The 14,749-nt window shown below is 33.0% G+C and overlaps 1 protein-coding gene across 1 annotated transcript in view; it reads right to left on the reverse strand.

The window, feature by feature from the left end:
- Abd-B (Homeobox protein abdominal B) overlaps positions 1 to 13,105 on the reverse strand; it is a 67,543-nt gene extending 54,438 nt beyond the window's left edge. Inside the window, exons 1-2 of the mRNA XM_073958739.1 lie at positions 12,431 to 13,105; positions 556 to 623 (exon numbers count right to left, since the gene is read on the reverse strand). The gene's annotated coding sequence lies outside the window, so the exon portion shown is untranslated. The remainder of the gene's footprint in view (positions 1 to 555; positions 624 to 12,430) is intronic.
- Between the last annotated feature and the right edge of the window lie 1,644 nt (positions 13,106 to 14,749).

A 14,749-nucleotide genomic window follows, 5' to 3' on the forward strand; every position in this document is an offset into this window, starting at 1 on the left:
TTCATTCATCCGTCCACATTTGTCCGTCCATCAATGCGAATATAAAAACAATTTGGCTTTTAATGTTAATGCAATGTTCCCCAGGCACAGTTCGTCCGCTTTATTTTTTTTGCTATTGTTATTCTTGTTGCTATTTTATTGGTGTTGTTAAAGTACCGTATACTAAGCACTCACTCGTTCAAACAATTTCTAAACTCATTCATGACCAGAGTAAATTTATGATTCTTTTTTTTTTTGTTAAGGGAATAGCAAACCAAAATATATTTTTTGTCACTGTTTGACGAATCACGACGGTGAATTGTTTTGGTCGTAAAAATTAAAAAGGTATTTATTGCATAAACATGGCTATTCAGAAGTTATTTGCAGACAATTTAATCGATGAAGAAATTGGAAATTGGACTCATTTAATAATTGGGATTTAAAATGAATTGTTTAAATGTAATAAATAAGTATATTATCAGTATTCTTTTTTAACGACAAAATAACATTTTAGTTTACTCGAAACATACTCAAACTTGTTGTTATTATTATAATAATATTTTTGTAGATACATACCGTATTATTTATTATTCGATCCTTTGGCAAATGAGTAGATTTTTTCCAACGTCTGAATTTAAAAGAACCTGAAAATGGTAATGGAAAATTAATTAGTTTTAAGTTTGTAATAAAACATTTAAAAAAATTACTATGAGTAAAAAAAATTAGAAAAGTATCTGTCAGCGGTGCTGACAGAAACATGCCCTCAGCCTCTGACCAAAAATTACATTTTTAAATAGTTTGAGAGTTACACTGTGCAACAAAATTCAATTATTTTTTTCAAAATGATGCGAAAACCCGAATAGATTATGAAAGTAGAGCTAAAAATGAGACACGTGTATAGGCGTTTTTAAAGTTTACATCGGAAAGTAACCAAAGTAGGCGGGGCAAGTTCCGCCCATTTATAGTTTTTTTGGAATATTCGAATTAAGATATCTTGGTATCCTTACATTTTAGGTATATAGCGTCTTTAGCAACTTTACAGAGGAAGATGTGGAGAATATTTTCGTTAAAAATTTTAACCCTCATGCGGTGCATCAAAGGGGATTTTGTGGTCCTTTTTTGAAAATCGTTCAAAAACTCCTTCAAAATGTAATCATATCATTTCCAAATATATTACAAAATTATTCGCCATAAAATTTTACTATAGGTCTTAGAATACACCAAATCTGTAATTCTTATCTAATCGCCAGGAATCTCTAAAAATAAAAAACACGGTTCCGGGTTAAAGCCGGACAACATAAAAATATTTCCCAATTTTGTAATAACATTTGTTCATTCTTTTTTCGAGCTGATACATGAAAGTAATATAAAAGTTTGTTTTAGGTAAAAAGTGTCAAAAGAGTAAGAATTCATTATGAGTTTCAGAATAAACCATATATCTAGGTATACTATTTTCTTAAGAAAATTAGGTTACAAATTTATATATTTTAGGAGGAAATTATTTGTTTTCATTTTGGACTGTTAATTTTACATAATTCCATCCCGCGTCATAATCTGCAAAATCCTTTACTTTTTGGGGATATCGTTAAAAAAATAAACGTTCCAAATCAAATTTAACTATGAGTCTGCGAATAAATAAATCTGTAACCATAATATACATATAACACTCTTAGCTGACCTTGTTTTTGATATAGGGTTTTGGGGCATATTTTACAAATTTTATTCAGATTGGAGCAATCGATTTGGTCCAAACTTTGCAAATCATATGATTCCTCCCAGATATATATCGGGTTTGAATATGGACTATATCGGTCCACTCCTTCGGGTACCTACCACACAAACTTCGGATAAAATTAAGTTTAAGAACTGTCGGATCGTTTTGAAAAATTTTTTCAGTAGGTTGTCCTTGCGGCTCCCTTTACGACGGTACAATTTGTTTCTTGCGCAAGTCCATACTTCCTTAGATATTTGCCTAAGAGCTCTATGAAACCTACGGCACCAACCAAAATGACAAATCTGAAAAATAATTCTCGCAGGGAGTTTCTGATTGGTGCAGACTTTGCACATCGTATTATTTTATCCAGTTATGTATCAGGTTGGAATATGGACTAAATCGGTCCACTCCTTCGGGTACCTCCCACACGAAATTCGGAAAAAGTGAAGTTTAAGAACTTTTCTCGCATCGTTTTGATTCGTTTTCAGTGGGTTGTTCTAGCGGCCTCATTTACAACGGTACAATTTTTTCCCGGAGTGAGTCAATACTTCCTGAGATAATGGCCCAAAAGCTGCAACACCCTGCAGGCACTTACTAAAATGGCTATTGTGCAAGATAACTCAAAGACATTTTCAACAATTTCTTCCAAACTTAGTTTAACGTAATTTAAAATTTGGGGTCCTTTATGAAGAAATTTGGTTACTAAAAATGTTTGGTATATGTCAATGATTTGGTATAGCCCCACATTACGGTACCTACAGATTTTAAAGCAAACAAATTTATGATACAAAATCAATCTATTTTATATACGTCATATTTAATGTGTTTGGTTTTGTTTTTGTTTTTTTTAGTGGCTAAGGGCATAGCACAGCTGACTGATACTTTCTTACTTGGTTTTAAATCATTTTGCGCGTGAGTTTGTTTATAGAACCACCTAATAAATAATATTTTATCTAGTCGTTTTTATTAAAAAATGTATTCGAATTTTATTCCCAGTTGGCATTAGAGTCTAAATTATTGTGATAACTTGTATACAACATAGCTGCCCAGTATCATATTTTGATGAGCTGTTATTTAAAATTATATAAAATCTCACATATAAGGTGTTTCGATAAAAACCTCACGCAAAAATGATTAAAACATAATATATATACAATTCACCGATTTTCCGTATATTGAGAAAATCTACTAATCAAACATTTGAATAGAAATTGAAAATATCGTATTTTTCAGAATTTGTTCCGAATTTTTTTCAGAATCTCAAAATAATCCTCCAAACATTCCTATTTTCTACAGATTATTACAAAAAAAAAACACAATTTCCCTTAGAATTTTCCTAAAAATTTCTTTCGAATCATAAACGAAATAGTTTCGTATCTCGAATGTTCTTTTCGAACTTCCCTCGAATCGCTTCATACAAATTCGTACCTGTTTTGCATGCGGAAGGAATCTGAAATGGAAATTTGTGCAGAGATTTTGTCTGAACACGGTACAATCTCAGTGAAAATTTCGTGGGTAGTTTGATCTAATTAATATCACTATAATTACATACATAAATGTATGTAAGTAACATGTGTATATTTACATACATTTATGTAAGTATGTACCCAGCAAACCAAATGTCGGATGTCCGACACATCTGAAAAATTTCAGAAGCAAAATCGTTCAGATTTCGTTCCATTTCTATACGATTTTTCGTAGGGGAATTCATTCAAATTTCGTTCCGATTTCGGAGAGAATATCGGAAGTAAATTTCCCTTCGAATATGCCAATGCTTTTCTTCTGATTTCGGTACGAATTCGGAGCGAAATGTTAGAAAAAATGTCCCTTTGCACAACAACCACTTTTTGTATATATCAAAATGGCTGGTTATTAAATTCGCATTTACAATTTTTAAATATTTTATATATAAATGCAACATGCAACATATAATAATTCAAGCTAGTGCTGATAGACTCAATAAATTCGTACACAAAGTCCATATTTATATTAGGCAATTTTCCTTGCGGCAATTGTCAGTTTGATGTAGAGAGAAGTGAGGCATATGGTAACCCTTTGCCTCTCACCACCCTCTCTCAACGACAAACTGACAATTGCCGCAAGGAAGATTGCCTAATGTAAATATGGACTTTGTGTACGAATATATTGAGTCTATCAGCACTAGCTTGAATTATTATATGTTGCATTTATATATAAAATATTTAAAAATTGTATATGCGAATTTTATAACCAACCATTTTGATTTTCGACAACAAACTAAAATGTTGCTTGTTAGATATATACAAAAAGTGGTTGTTCTACTTCAACAACAAAATGATAACAACAGTGAAAATCATTAGATACGATTGAAATTACAATCTTCCAATAAAAAACATAACAAAAAAAATTAATCAATAAAAAAAGAGACATCAGAGAAAAATTTTTCCTTCAATATTCATACGACATTATTTCGAAATCGTTCAGAAATCTGTACGAAAATTCGAAAGAAAAAATTCACATTCCGAATTTCCCAAGGATTTTCTTCCGATTTCGTTCTGAATTCTGAACGAAATCGATCCGATTTCGCTCCGAAATTATGTCAACCACTTCATACAACTTTCGTTAAGATATCGTTACGATTTCGGATCCGACGGAGGACGTAGCTTCCGAATTTTGTTCCCATTTCGTTACGATGTCGGTACGATTGATTTGCTGGCTATATACATGTATTTCTAAATTTATATATACATTTACATATGTACATAAATACTAGCTGATCCTGGGCCGTGGTTAAGATTTTTAATGTCAACTTTTTATGAGCTTAATACAGGATCTGTTTGAATAAATCTATTATTCGTACCTTACTTTATCATTCAAGTGTTTCATGTTCAAGTTTTAAAATGTAATATCAACATTTACATGCTGGTAAATGTCATATATTATTGCAATCATCTGTTTCTGATTTAACATTATTTTTATGATTAATATTGTCATATTGTCATAATTTTTGCTTGTTCATAGATAAGAAATAAACAATAAAAATTCATCATAATTTTTGTTGTTTTCTTGTTTAATTTTTCATAGTTTTTTTTTTCTTTTTACATTTGCTTGGTGATAACAAATGTGCCATTGTGTCAATTCTTGACAATAAAGACTTTGTTTTTGCTCTTCTTATTGATGTTATTAATAATTTTTTCTTGTGTAGGACGCTCTGCTATGGATTGTTTTTTATTGTTAAATTAATAAATGAATGCTTGTTGGTCTGAAACGACCAAAAAACAACAACAAAAAGAAAGAAGGAGAATTATACAAAATTAAGACATATTCTGTATTCTCATAATTAATAATAACATCAATAAATGTCAAACTGTTTGCCGATGAAGATGTCATAATTATTTTTTATATATTGTTTCTTATAAATATGAAACGCTTTTGAGGCACAAAATAAAAAAACACGAATAAGTGATAAGAGTTTGAAGCAATAAAAAGTTAACAGAATCATGTTTATTTGGGAAGAGTTACTGGCCGGCCAGACATTCCATTTACTTATCAATATTTCAAGCTGAATTTTGATAAATTTTGTTTAAAAATAAATCCAATATACAGTGAGTCAATTAAGTATTTTGCCTCTTTAGAAAAATGAAAATTTTTCAATAAAATCGTTTGAAACCATCAAATTAGTGATCAAAAAGTCGAATATTTATATGTAGTATGTTTGTGGGTAGTTTAGTAAGCAATATCTGCAAGAAACGCAGCGAAAGGCTTAATGGTCTTCTAGATATTGACCAAAATCTATAACAACATAAAATATTTTAGCTCAAAAAAGTATTTTGCCTTTTACATATTTTTTGAGAAAAAGGCATTTTTGTTACACGCTAAAGATTTTTATTGTTACCGTTGGAGATTATGACATTATGCAACTGTTTCGGCACCAGTTCTACCACCTTGCGACATGTTTACGCGGTTATTTTCTCCAATTTTCCTACATTAATTTCTTTGACAATATGTTTTATTAATTTTGGTCATTACCGACATTAATCTCTAAGAAAATCAGTGAAAAATGATTCGCCGCTACCTTCAAATCCTAACAAAAGCGAAACAAATAAATAAAAAGCTAAAAGGCATCGCGAATAGTGAAAGAAATTATAGTTTGGAACTATGAAAATCAAGAACAGAGACAAAAAAATATTTAAAAAATCGCGAAGATCACTCCTGACCGCTTCCAAAAATGAATCGTGTCTTCAATACTAATCTCGGAACCAATGTCTTGGATGAAGTGTCCACAAGGTTTCAAAATCCAAAGATATTGACGGTGTTATAGAAAAAAAAACATATTACTTTTTAATAAATAAGTCAAAATAGATCGCTCTTTATTGGTATTTTCCCGCAACATGTGAGGGTCATCCGATGCAAATATATTTAAATACCTTCGCCACTAAACCGCACCATTTTTAAAATCCAATTTTATAACTTCAGAGGTCTTGGCAAGGGATGATTGTTTCCCTATATTTTCCAATTATATTCTAATGTTTTATTTACTACAAAACCATCAATATCTCTGGATTTTGGAAACTTGTGGGCAATTTATGCAAGGCATTGGTTCCGAGATTAATATTGAAGACACGATTAATTTTTGGAAGCGGTCAGGAAGGATCTTCGCGATTTTTTAAATATTTTTTTGTCTCTGTTCTTGATTTTCATAGTTCCAAACTATAATTTCTTTTTAAACTATTACAATTTTATAGCTGTGTTTTAGAAAAAAGGTTAATATGTCAACAAGCTATAAGATAGAATTTCAATTATGTACAAATAAGGCGGAGAAACATAAGCAGCATGACATTCAAACATAAGTCATCTCCTGCAAAAAATAAAAGGCCAAGTACGTCCTAATTCAAAATCGGTTGTGGCATTTCTTTATTTATTTTTGTATAAATGACATGAGTCTATGGGTCTCGGCTACAATGATTTTTATTATTAGAAAATATTGAATGAAAAAGAAGAACATTTCTGATGACGTCCATTAGATAAAATTATGTACTTCTTTTTAAAATTTGTATTTAATGAAATACTCAGGAAATGTCGCCAACATCACTGAGGGGTAATTTGCCACCGTTGAAAATTTGATGTTGCCTGGCCTGGGAATCGAACCCACGACCTTTAGCGTGCAAGGCGGGTGTGCATACCATTGCACAACGGTGGCACCCACAGAAAATTAAGTTTACAAATAAATTTATTTTCAAGGGCAATTTTTCTGAAAAATATAAACGACAATCAAAATATTTTTTGAAACTAACACCCAGTTTATGTATTTCGAAACGAAAATGTGTGCGCATGAAACACACCCAAACTTTAGTTTTTGAAATATTATTGCCTTTGCTTTTACTTCAAAACAAAAAACAAATTTGAAAAACACACTCAAATTTGGTAGTCTTTCTTGCGCATTCATTTTCTTATCGATATACATGAACAGGCTGTTAAAAAAACGCTTAGTTCCATTTGCCAAAATTTGATCAAAGATTTATATATGAGCCGCTCAGCGCCAAAACGGCCTAACCCACATGTTCAAAAAAATCAAACTGAATATAAAGATTTAGCCGGAACATTTTGAAATAAATACTAAAAAACTGCATATTTCATTGTTTTAGCAGGTAGTATAACCTAGTGTTATACGATGCAATAGGATAAATCTTTATGGTCTTTTTTTTTAACATGTGGATTAGGCCGTTTTGGCGCTGAGCGCCTCATATGTAAAATTAAGCGTTACCTTTATATTATTATATACCTAAAAGCTAATCAAATCTTTATAATTGTTATACCCTCAGCCTTAGTTTAACAAGCATGGATACAATTTGATACGATACAAATATACCACATAAATGTGGAGGAAATCTGTTTCAGACAATTTGGAGAATCTGTCGCTCTGGCTGTCTGGAGTGCACGATAACTCTGGAACGGATCAACCGATTAGATCCAAACTTAGTCCTAGTATTATTTTGTCCAAATTTGGATCAAGTCCGAAAATGGGACATGTCGCTCCACTCCTTCCTGTATCCTGTAACGTTGCACAATCCCTCCACACAAAATTAAAAAAAATCGTTAGTGCAGTTTAAGGACATTTCTGGTATCGTTTTGATATTTTGCATCAGGTTGTCCTCGAGGCAAGCCTATCCGCCGGCACCAACCAAAATGACAGATGAGCACCATTATTTACGTATCGGGTATCGGACTTTACCTCAACTTTGCACATCAATAATTTTTTCCAAATCACTTTTGGGTACCTCCCTTACAAAAATTTGAAATTATTCGCTAAAATTTTGCGCACGTTGACTCTTAAACGAATCGATTTGATCCAAAATAAGTTCTTCCTAATATTTCTTACAGATATAGATCCGGTTCTTTAGTGTACCTCCCACACAAAATTTAAATTTAATTGTCTTGGTTTATTTCTTTTCACTCCTCTTGTCAGCATAGAGCTTCCACAAAACATCGTCATTAGAATTATGACATTTTGACATTTTTTCTCAAAAATAGTGAGAATGAATGAACTTTTGCCTATAAATGCCTAAAATAACATTCACTTCATTTTATTATAAAAAAGTTTCCGCACAAACAACTTTGAAAAAAATTTTTTTTTATTTGAAAAAATGCTATGAAATGTAAAAAAAAAATTCAAAAAATTTCTTCCTGTTGCACGAATGATTTAAATAACTTTCATCAAACATTTAAATATTAAAAAATGTTCCGCACAGACCACTTTTAATTTTTATGATATATGAAATTTTTATGATATATGAATAACCCTAATCGTCATCTTACTCGATTAGTTGCCGCTGTTTTTGCATCTTTCCATGTAAGATTATTTTCCCTAAATTCTTGGGTCATTAGAACCAAGCCACGATTCACTGCCGTATAGCAGAATCAATTTTATACATGCTTCGAATATTCTAACCTGGGTTTTCACGGATATATGTGAAATTCTCCATACACCTTGCAGTCGTCCGAATGCTGATCTCGCTTTGTTTAGCGTATTGATTACATCCTTTTCTGTACTACCACTCATTGTTACAGTGCTTCGTAGATAGCAGAAGCTATCTGCTGTTTTCTGTACTGGTGTTGTTAATCCTCATGGCCTTAGTTTTCTTGATCTAAATCACAAGTCAAACATTGCGAGCCAGTCTCTTGAGGTCTTCTAAGTACACCGTCAGCCTATAGGCTATAGAGGGTATATACACTTTGATACGACCAAAAATGTGGACAAAAACTGTTTCAGAAAATTTGGATTCGATTGAGCAATGTCCGTCCGTCTGACTGGTGCGAACGATAACTCTCGAACGAAGCAATCGATCAGTAGTGCTATTCTGTAACAATTTACCAACAGAAATTTTTATTTGCTTATAATTTCGATAATTAACGAAATTTGTCGGTAAGTTACCGACCAAAATGAAGTTGTCGCTAACCCATACCGATACCGCATGTGTTGTCAACGTTTATTTCAGCTTTTCATTCATAATTTTGTGTTTTAATTTTACCGATTTTTTTGTCGGTAACTGCAAAAGCAGTTACAGAATCCCATTACAGGTCCAAATAATGGCTTAAAAGCTCAAGGAAACCTTAAGGGCACCAACTAAAATGGCAAATCCGCAAGATAACTTTCGCATGAAGTTTCTAATTGGTCCAAACGTCGCCCATCGTCCAAACCTCAGGACGCGACAGAGACATGACTAGATCATGTCTCGGTCGCGTCTTGCGGGTACCTCCCAGCCAAAATTGGGGAAAAGTGCAGTTATAAGCTCATCTCCAATCGTTTTGAATTTTTGTATCTTCCCGAGATAATGGCACCATATCTTCGATAAAAGCCTACCGGTACCAACTACATAACCATCGATGGGAAAACCGATTTGGCCCAAACCTTGTACATCGTATTATTTCTAACAGCCTCCAATTATGTCCGAATATAGACTAGATCGGACCACTCTATCGGGTACCTCCCACATAAAGTTTAGAAAGAGTGCAGTTTAAGGACTCGTCTGGGATCGTTGTTAAATTCTTGGCAACATATTTTGTATGCGGTCCTAGTTAAAACGACACAATTTTTTCGGGGCAAATTCATACTTTCTGAAAAATTGGCCCAAAAACTCGAAAAACTTCTATAAACGTCAGACGTATTGTTGTGTTTGCTTCTTTTCTTTAGGTTCGAGCCTGAGGGTAACTTTTTTACTGCATGTTGGATATCTCATGAGAGAGAAGACAGATAACATCCGCATAATCTCCTCCTTCTAGTTGTCTTGGGAGACTTCATGTTATGCCTCTTCTCTGAAAACAGACTTCAGAATTGTGAACAGGGGGCATCCGGGGCATCAGGTTGTTTGTCCTCGGGACTCCAATTATTTATTTTATTTAGCGTATGGATTTTTAAAAAATTACAGACTTAATGTTGATTTAATGTATCTAGATCGAATTCAGTGGGTGCCACCGTGGTGCAATGGTATGCACACTAGGGTTATGACTTTTTGACATTTTTCCTCAAAAATGATTTCCTGTAGCAGGGATGAATGAACTTTTGCCTATTAATCACTATGCTATCGTTTATTCCATCGAAATATAAAAAAAGTTCACGCACAAATCGATTTTAAAAAAATAATTTTTTGAAAAAATATATGAAATGAAAAAAATTTTTTTTTTTCAAAAAATTATTTTTTGTTGCACGAATGAATAAATATAAGCCTACTAATAACTATAATAACGTTTATTTCATTCAAATATTAAAAAATTCGCGAAAAAAGTCATTTTTAAAACATTTAAAATTTTTTGTTTTTTGTTAAAAAATTATATTTTTGAATAAAAACGTTTAGGACATTTTTCGATTCTCAGAATTGAAGAGAAATAGTGAGAAATAAATTGTATGCCATTTTAATTATCTCGTGTGGCTCTAAAGTTTATTTTCAACTATATATGTATCTGTTTTCAGTGACTTCAAAAAATTGTCCATAATTTTGATAAATTCAAATTTTAAAATCATTTTGTGCGTGAGATTTTTTCACCGAATCACCTTATAATTAAGATTTTATGTAATCTTATGGCAAAACTCATCACGCTTTGATACAGGGATATGAGGTTGTAAAAAAGTCATAACCCTAATGCACACCCGCCTTGCACGCTAAAGGTCGTGGGTTCGATTCCCAGGCCAGGCAACATCAAATTTTCAACGGTGGCAAAATACCCCTCAGTGATGTTGGCGACATTTCCTGAGTATTTCAGCCTTGTAAAAACTTCTCTACAAGTGGTGTCTTAGGACACGCCGTTCGGACTCGGCAATAAACTGTAGGTCCCATATCATTGAGCTAATATGAATCGGGGTGCACTCATTAATATGAGAGAAGTCTCCCTTGTCCCATCTGGGATGTTTGTGAAACAATTAGATCGAATTCACTTGTTCTGTTCTGTGGGTTGAAAATAGGACTGCTGCGACCCGAGGAGTTTCACTGCGATAGCCAGCAGTCTGTGTATTGAAATTTTCGCTGTGTAGTTGTTTAGCTAGTAACAAAGGTGGTTTTCTGGATTTCAGCCTGGATTTATATGATGTTGATAAATCTAGATTAAGAGGGATACATGTTTTAGTTGGGTGTCAATTCGTTTTACGTGGTTACTGTTGAGCCACACAGGTGCTCCGTATTCGGCTGTTGAGTATATGAGAGGCAAGGCAGATGTTCAAAGTCAATTGGCCGAGGCACCCAAATTTGTTCCTGCGAGTTTCTGGATGATTTTGTTTCTAGATTTGATTTTTTATGATGTTTTATCTAGGTGTTGTTTGAACGAAAGGGTTCCCAGGTATTTTGGATTGAAGTTGTGGGAAAGAACAGACCCATTGAGGCGTGAGGTGGAAGCAACACACTTCGGTTTTTGATAGACTGGGCTTTAGTCTCCATCTTCGGCAATAGGATGAGATTATAGATATATCACCCTCTAAACCTTCTCCAAAATATGAAAATTAGAGTTTTGAACTACAAACGTCATATCGTCCGCGTAAATGAATTTGCGGGAAGCAGTCCCTGTAAGATCATGGATGTACAGATTGAAGAGTGTAGGAGCTAGTATTGAGACCTGTGGCAAGCCCTTGTTGAGTTTACTCGTTCTGCTATGGTTTTTGTTTAGATGGACAATGTAGAGGCGGTCACAGAGGAGAGCTGCAAATTCTACTGCACGGAATGATCTTATTTAATTTAAAAATTATAAAATTTTTTCGTGGGTAAGTCTATATTTTCTCCATAATTTTTTTCAGCCGACACACATTGATCTAACGGCGCGGCACCATGAAAAATTGTTGATCAGCACGTTGTATGTATCCAATTTCGCCGTGTTCATAGTATATTTAGGTTCACCAATCCTGTTACGGATTCTTGTAGTTTTTTGGACAACCAGACACTAAAGTACGCAAGTTTAAAAATAACCTAAATATAAATTTCTGATGTAAGGAGAATAATCTTTTTCGCTACGGCAACAAGTTTTGACATTGATAATAATACAAAACAATCATCAATTCCCCTCCTATATGACCTGGATTGGGCCATGGTTCTATCTGTCTAGTTTCCATTTTAAATTTAGGCTGTAGTTCCACCTGGTGAGATTTAGTTATACGTACATATTCAACAATGCACTTCAAACTTCAGCTACGGAAAATACATACACACATTGTATATAAATTCATTGTCTTAAAATATTCTCAGCTTCAACATAATTTATTACTCTTAACCCACTCACCTTACAGTCAGTCATTCAATTAACAAAAAATGCTTCCGCAATTTTAACTTTTAATTTAACAGTTGACCTTAACGTCATTAAAGCTTTTTTGTTTGTCAGTTTTATTTCAATTATATAATTCTGAATATTGTATTAAAATGCATTTATGTATGTGGTGAACATTCTTTTACATTTTTTTATTTTCAACAAAAAATTCTAAACCACTGACTGCATTGCATTTTTAAATAAATTACAATATTAACTGAAATCACAATAAACACTTTATAATCGTAAATATATTTCTTCGTTTATTTTTCTTCTTCTTTCCTTGTCTTACTATTAAAGATCAATTAAATTAATCTTTATATTATTTGAAATTATTTATTTATCACTTTTTTAGTGTTGTTTGCGGACGACTCATAACATTGAACATAACATTGGTACATTGTGGTGGTTTTTGATTCTTGATGGCATCACTTGTGAACATGAATTCAAATTTATAACATTTCATTAAATTATCAAACAAAAAACGTTATTTATCGGTCACGATACGTCGTTGTAACTGTTGTAACCCCAAACGCAAAAAAAAATAATATAACTAATCGTTGATGAACCAAGAAAAAATATATAAAATAAAACAAAAAACAAAGCGACGCGCGCATGCGATAACGACTCGAAAATTGTTAAATTGCTACTAACAAACAGTAAATAAAAAATTTAATTCAATATTTCTCTTTAGTCAAATGTACGACAAAATAAAACCAAAAAAACAACAAAACGGCGAAACAGAAATAAAAACAGACACAAACATAAAAAATATACCAAAAAAATACAAACAACTACACATGGATGAGGGCATGGATACGAAAAACCAAAATTGAGAAAAAAAGCTATACGTCTCGTATGAGTAGTAAACGTTTGCTTGACTGAAATGAGCAATAAGTGGCGCGGCCATGGTAGTCGTCGCTCACTCTGTGATATTTATACATAGACAAGACTCGAAGTAGTCCGACGAAGACGTATGTGGGGAGCAATATAGTAACCCCGAAAAGAAACGCTCGCTGCTGATATTTTATTTTTACTACACTGGCAAACTGTGAACCAGACAGCTAGCTAGTCATCCATCTTTTTGAACGTCATACGTATGGAACATTCATCCATCTGTACTCGTACAAGCTGCCAGACAAACCACCAACAAGATACTGAAACCAACCCAACAATTATTAGACCAGACCTCACCGCAAAAGTTGTTAGAACATGAGCTCCAAAGAAAAACACAACAAAAAAAAACATGCCACGAATTGTTTTTGTAGTTTGACGTGAAGATCACAGTGGGGCCAAAAATGAGGAATTTGTATCCGCATATACATAAATACATATGTACATACTGACAAGCATGCACACAGTTATGTTTATGACACAGATACACTGAAAAACTACGTAGACAATCCCAATTGGGCTTGGGATTGAAAAAACAAACAGAAGAAAATGTCAAGTATTTTCGTAATACCGCCCCATTTGGTCCATAATTTCTGGCAAATCAACCCTGTGTCCCACAACTTGAAAATTTGTTATTTATTGTTGTCTGGTTAGGACGAAGGTCATTATTTATAAAAGTTTTAAATTAATTGAATTAATCGAGCTAACATGACCTAGGGTATTTGTATTGAAAAAGTGAATTCTAGCGAAGTCCCAAACACCCAACCAATATGCTACGATCGTTTCGCTGGTGGTTTAATTCAGCTCATCAGGCATATCGGATGTGAACGGCTAGAGGACAAAGGCTGAGTTTGATAACTTTTATTATTGCAAATTTGCAGATATGAAGTATTTTTTGTATTTTTACAAATCGAATGTACGATCTTCATGAATTGTAATGCCTTTCTGTTCGGAAGTTTGATAGATTGGCAGTGGCTTAGAACGCTAAGGCATCGACAAATTGTCTGTTTTTTGGAGAGGACCCAGGTTCAAACCTCAGCCGGTCCAGCCGGGGCCCTGCTGTGAATCTTTATTTATTGTTGTCTTATTAGGACGAAGGTCATTATTTATGAAAGTTTTTAATTAATTGAATTAATCGAGTTAATATGACCTAGGGAGTTTGTATTGAAAAAGTTTGTTGTTTGCGTTAAATTTAAGGGCAATTTCGAGGGTCGTCTTGAACTTGATGAACTGAATGAACTTTTGCCCAGTTTTACAGTTAAATATTCAAAAGGTTCCGCACAAACAACTTAGATTTTTTTTTTAAATTATTTTGTGCGTGAGGTTTTAAACGAATCACCTTATATGTAAAATGTATAATACAATACAATGATTTTAATAGTATAATACAATAATTGTTCC

The sequence above is a fragment of the Musca autumnalis genome, unplaced genomic scaffold, assembly GCF_047663935.1.
Source record: "Musca autumnalis isolate F117 unplaced genomic scaffold, ASM4766393v1 scaffold_1, whole genome shotgun sequence".
Lineage (NCBI taxonomy): Eukaryota > Metazoa > Arthropoda > Insecta > Diptera > Muscidae > Musca > Musca autumnalis.